Genomic DNA, 6,000 nt, shown 5'->3' with positions numbered 1-6,000 from the left:
AAACCGATGTGTTCAGATTTAGCTCGTTTCGGTCTAAAACAGCTTGTTTCGTTGTATTAAGCACGAATACATGCTTTTCGCGCAGTTATAAGAGAAAAAGTTTTGACGAGTATCGCGTGGAACACTTGTAATACCGATGTGTTGTGATTTGGCTCGTTTCGGTCTAAAACAGCTTGTTTCGTTGTATTAAGCAGGAATACATGCTTATGGCGCAGTTATAAGAGAAAAAGTTTTGACGCGTATCAAAGAAACACTTGGAAAACCGATGTGTTCAGATCTAGCTCGTTTTGGTCTAAAACAGCTTGTTTCGTTGTATTAAGCACGAATACATGCTTTTCGCGCAGTTATAAGAGAAAAAGTTTTGACGCGTATCAGAGGAACACTTGTAAAACCGATGTGTTGTGATTTAGCTCGTTTCGGTCTAAAACAGCTTGTTTCGCTGTATTAAGCAAGAATACATGCTTTTCGCGCAGTTATAAGAGAAAATGTTTTGACGCGTGTCACAGGGACACTTGTAAAACCGATGTGTTCAGATTTAGCTCGTTTCGGTCTAAAACAGCTTGTTTCGTTGTATTTAGCACGAATACATGCTTTTCGCGCAGTTATAAGAGAAAAAGTTTAGACGCGTATCAGAGGAACACTTGTAAAACCGATGTGTTGTGATTTAGCTCGTTTCGGTCTAAAACAGCTTGTTTCGCTGTATTAAGCAAGAATACATGCTTTTCGCGCAGTTATAAGAGAAAAAGTTTTGACGCGTGTCACAGGGACACTTGTAAAACCGATGTGTTCAGATTCAGCTCGTTTCGGTCTAAAACAGCTTGTTTCGTTGTATTAAGCACGAATACATGCTTTTCGCGCAGTTATAAGAGAAAAAGTTTAGACGCGTATCAGAGGAACACTTGTAAAACTGATGTGTTGTGATTTAGCTCGTTTCGGTCTAAAACAGCTTGTTTCGCTGTATTAAGCAAGAATACATGCTTTTCGCGCAGTTATAAGAAAAAAAATTTGACGCGTATCAGAGGAACACTTGTAAAACCGATGTGTTGTCATTTAGCTCGTTTCGGTCTAAAACAGCTTGTTTCGCTGTATTAAGCAAGAATACATGCTTTTCGCGCAGTTATAAGAGAAAATGTTTTGACGCGTGTCACAGGGACACTTGTAAAACCGATGTGTTCAGATTTAGCTCGTTTCGGTGTAAAACAGCTTGTTTCGTTGTATTTAGCACGAATACATGCTTTTCGCGCAGTTATAAGAGAAAAAGTTTAGACGCGTATCAGAGGAACACTTGTAAAACCGATGTGTTGTGATTTAGCTCGTTTTGGTCTAAAACAGCTTGTTTCGCTGTATTAGGCAGGAATACATGCTTTTCGCGCAGTTATAAGAGAAAAAGATTTAAAGGCATGTCACAAGGACACTTGTAAAACCAATGTGTTCAGATTTACCTCGTTTCGGTCTAAAACAGCTTGTTTCGTTCGACTAAGCAAGAAAACATGCTTTTCGCGCAGTTATAAGAGAAAAAAGTTTTGACGCGTATCAGAGGAACACTTGTAAAACCGATGTGTTGTGATTTAGCTCATTTCGGTCTAAAACAGCTTGTTTCGCTGTATTAAGCAAGAATACATGCTTTTCGCGCAGTTATAAGAGAAAAAGTTTTGACGCATGTCACAGGGACACTTGTATAACCAATGTGTTCAGATTTAGCTCGTTTCGGTCTAAAACAGCTTGTTTCGTTGTATTAAGCAAGAATACATGCTTTTCGCGCAGTTATAAGAGAAAAAGTTTTGACGCGTATGAGAGGAACACTTGTATAACCTTTGTGTTGTGATTTAGCTCGTTTCGGTCTAAAACAGCTTGTTTCGCTGTATTAAGCAAGAATACATGCTTTTCGCGCAGTTATAAGAGAAAAAGTTTGACGCGTATTAGAGAGACACTTGTAAAACCGATGTGTTTTGATTTAGCTCGTTTCGGTCTAAAACAGCTTGTTTCGCTGTATTAAGCAAGAATACATGCTTTTCGCGCAGTTATAAGAGAAAAAGTTTTGACGCGTATCAGAGGAACACTTGTAAAACCGATGTGTTGTGATTTAGCTCATTTCGGTCTAAAACAGCTTGTTTCGCTGTATTGAGCAAGAATACATGCTTTTCGCGCAGTTATAAGAGAAAAAGTTTTGACGCGTATCAGAGGAACACTTGTAAAACCGATGTGTTGTGATTTAGCTCGTTTCGGTCTAAAACAGCTTGTTTCGTTGTATTAAGCAAGAATACATGCTTTTCGCGCAGTTATAAGAGAAAAAGTTTTGACGAGTATCACGTGGATACTTGTAAAACCGATGTGTTCAGATTTAGCTCGTTTCGGTCTAAAACAGCTTGTTTCGTTGTATTAAGCACGAATACATGCTTTTCGCGCAGTTATAAGAGAAAAAGTTTTGACGAGTATCACGTGGAACACTTGTAATACCGATGTGTTGTGATTTAGCTCGTTTCGGTTTAAAACAGCTTGTTTCGCTGTATTAGGCAAGAATACATGCTTTTCGCGCAGTTATAAGAGAAAAAGTTTTGACGCGTATCAGAGGAACACTTGTAAAACCGATGTGTTGTGATTTAGCTCATTTCGGTCTAAAACAGCTTGTTTCGCTGTATTGAGCAAGAATACATGCTTTTCGCGCAGTTATAAGAGAAAAAGTTTTGACGCGTGTCACAGGGACACTTGTAAAACCGATGTGTTCAGATTTAGCTCGTTTCGGTCTAAAACAGCTTGTTTCGTTGTATTAAGCACGAATACATGCTTTTCGCGCAGTTATAAGAGAAAAAGTTTTGACGAGTATCACGTGGAACACTTGTAATACCGATGTGTTGTGATTTGGCTCGTTTCGGTCTAAAACAGCTTGTTTCGTTGTATTAAGCAGGAATACATGCTTATGGCGCAGTTATAAGAGAAAAAGTTTTGACGCGTATCAAAGAAACACTTGGAAAACCGATGTGTTCAGATCTAGCTCGTTTTGGTCTAAAACAGCTTGTTTCGTTGTATTAAGCACGAATACATGCTTTTCGCGCAGTTATAAGAGAAAAAGTTTTGACGCGTATCAGAGGAACACTTGTAAAACCGATGTGTTGTGATTTAGCTCGTTTCGGTCTAAAACAGCTTGTTTCGCTGTATTAAGCAAGAATACATGCTTTTCGCGCAGTTATAAGAGAAAATGTTTTGACGCGTGTCACAGGGACACTTGTAAAACCGATGTGTTCAGATTTAGCTCGTTTCGGTCTAAAACAGCTTGTTTCGCTGTATTAAGCAAGAATACATGCTTTTCGCGCAGTTATAAGAGAAAAAGTTTTGACGCGTATCAGAGGAACACTTGTAAAACCGATGTGTTGTGATTTAGCTCATTTCGGTCTAAAACAGCTTGTTTCGCTGTATTGAGCAAGAATACATGCTTTTCGCGCAGTTATAAGAGAAAAAGTTTTGACGCGTATCAGAGGAACACTTGTAAAACCGATGTGTTGTGATTTAGCTCGTTTCGGTCTAAAACAGCTTGTTTCGTTGTATTAAGCAAGAATACATGCTTTTCGCGCAGTTATAAGAGAAAAAGTTTTGACGAGTATCACGTGGATACTTGTAAAACCGATGTGTTCAGATTTAGCTCGTTTCGGTCTAAAACAGCTGGTTTCGTTGTATTAAGCACGAATACATGCTTTTCGCGCAGTTATAAGAGAAAAAGTTTTGACGAGTATCACGTGGAACACTTGTAATACCGATGTGTTGTGATTTAGCTCGTTTCGGTTTAAAACAGCTTGTTTCGCTGTATTAGGCAAGAATACATGCTTTTCGCGCAGTTATAAGAGAAAAAGTTTTGACGCGTATCAGAGGAACACTTGTAAAACCGATGTGTTGTGATTTAGCTCATTTCGGTCTAAAACAGCTTGTTTCGCTGTATTAAGCAAGAATACATGCTTTTCGCGCAGTTATAAGAGAAAAAGTTTTGACGCGTGTCACAGGGACACTTGTAAAACCGATGTGTTCAGATTTAGCTCGTTTCGGTCTGAAACAGCTTGTTTCGTTGTAATAAGCACGAATACATGCTTTAGGCGCAGTTATAGAAGAAAAAGTTTTGACGCGTATTAGAGAGACACTTGTAAAACCGATGTGTTGTGATTTAGCTCGTTTCGGTCTAAAACAGCTTGTTTCGTTGTATTAAGCAAGAATACATGCTTTTCGCGCAGTTATAAGAGAAAACGTTTTGACGAGTATCACGTGGATACTTGTAAAACCGATGTGTTCAGATTTAGCTTGTTTCGGTCTAAAACAGCTTGTTTCGTTGTATTAAGCAAGAATACATGCTTTACGCGCAGTTATAGAAGAAAAAGTTTTGACGCGTATCAGAGAGACACTTGTAAAACCGATGTGTTGTGATTTAGCTCGTTTCGGTCTAAAACAGCTTGTTTCGTTGTATTAAGCAAGAATACATGCTTTTCGCGCAGTTATAAGAGAAAAAGTTTTGACGCGTATCAGGGGAACACTTGTAAAACCTATGTGTTGTGATTTAGCTCGTTTCGGTCTAAAACAGCTTGTTTCGCTGTATTAAGCAAGAATGCATGCTTTTCGCGCAGTTATAAGAGAAAAAGTTTTGACGCGTATTAGAGAGACACTTGTAAAACCGATGTGTTGTGATTTAGCTCGTTTCGGTCTAAAACAGCTTGTTTCGTTGTATTAAGCAAGAATACATGCTTTTCGCGCAGTTATAAGAGAAAAAGTTTTGACGAGTATCACGTGGATACTTGTAAAGCCGATGTGTTCAGATTTAGCTCGTTTCGGTCTAAAACAGCTTGTTTCGTTGTATTAAGCAAGAATACATGCTTTTCGCGCAGTTATAAGAGAAAAAAGTTTTGACGCGTATCAGACGAACACTTGTAAAACCGATGTGTTGTGATTTAGCTCATTTCGGTCTAAAACAGCTTGTTTCGCTGTATTGAGCAAGAATTCATGCTTTTCGCGCAGTTATGAGAAAAAGTTTTGACGCGTGTCACAGGGACACTTGTAAAACCGATGTGTTCAGATTTAGCTCGTTTCGGTCTAAAACAGCTTGTTTCGTTGTATTAAGCACGAATACATGCTTTTCGCGCAGTTATAAGAGAAAAAGTTTTGACGAGTATCACGTGGAACACTTGTAATACCGATGTGTTGTGATTTGGCTCGTTTCGGTCTAAAACAGCTTGTTTCGTTGTATTAAGCAGCAATACATGCTTATCGCGCAGTTATAAGAGAAAAAGTTTTGACGCGTATCAAAGGAACACTTGGAAAACCGATGTGTTCAGATCTAGCTCGTTTTGGTCTAAAACAGCTTGTTTCGTTGTATTAATCACGAATACATGCTTTTCGCGCAGTTATAAGAGAAAAAGTTTTGACGCGTATCAGAGGAACACTTGTAAAACCGATGTGTTGTGATTTAGCTCGTTTCGGTCTAAAACAGCTTGTTTCGCTGTATTAAGCAAGAATACATGCTTTTCGCGCAGTTATAAGAGAAAATGTTTTGACGCGTGTCACAGGGACACTTGTAAAACCGATGTGTTCAGATTTAGCTCGTTTCGGTCTGAAACAGCTTGTTTCGTTGTAATAAGCACGAATACATGCTTTAGGCGCAGTTATAAGAGAAAAAGTTTTGACGCGTATTAGAGAGACACTTGTAAAACCGATGTGTTGTGATTTAGCTCGTTTCGGTCTAAAACAGCTTGTTTCGTTGTATTAAGCAAGAATACATGCTTTTCGCGCAGTTATAAGAGAAAAAGTTTTGACGAGTATCACGTGGATACTTGTAAAACCGATGTGTTCAGATTTAGCTCGTTTCGGTCTAAAACAGCTTGTTTCGTTGTATTAAGCAAGAATACATGCTTTACGCGCAGTTATAGAAGAAAAAGTTTTGACGCGTATCAGAGAGACACTTGTAAAACCGATGTGTTGTGATTTAGCTCGTTTCGGTCTAAAACAGCTTGTTTCGTTGTATTAAGC

The sequence above is a fragment of the Amblyomma americanum genome, chromosome 5 (assembly GCF_052857255.1).
Source record: "Amblyomma americanum isolate KBUSLIRL-KWMA chromosome 5, ASM5285725v1, whole genome shotgun sequence".
In the NCBI taxonomy this organism is placed as follows: domain Eukaryota; kingdom Metazoa; phylum Arthropoda; class Arachnida; order Ixodida; family Ixodidae; genus Amblyomma; species Amblyomma americanum.
This window is presented reverse-complemented; position numbering follows the sequence as displayed.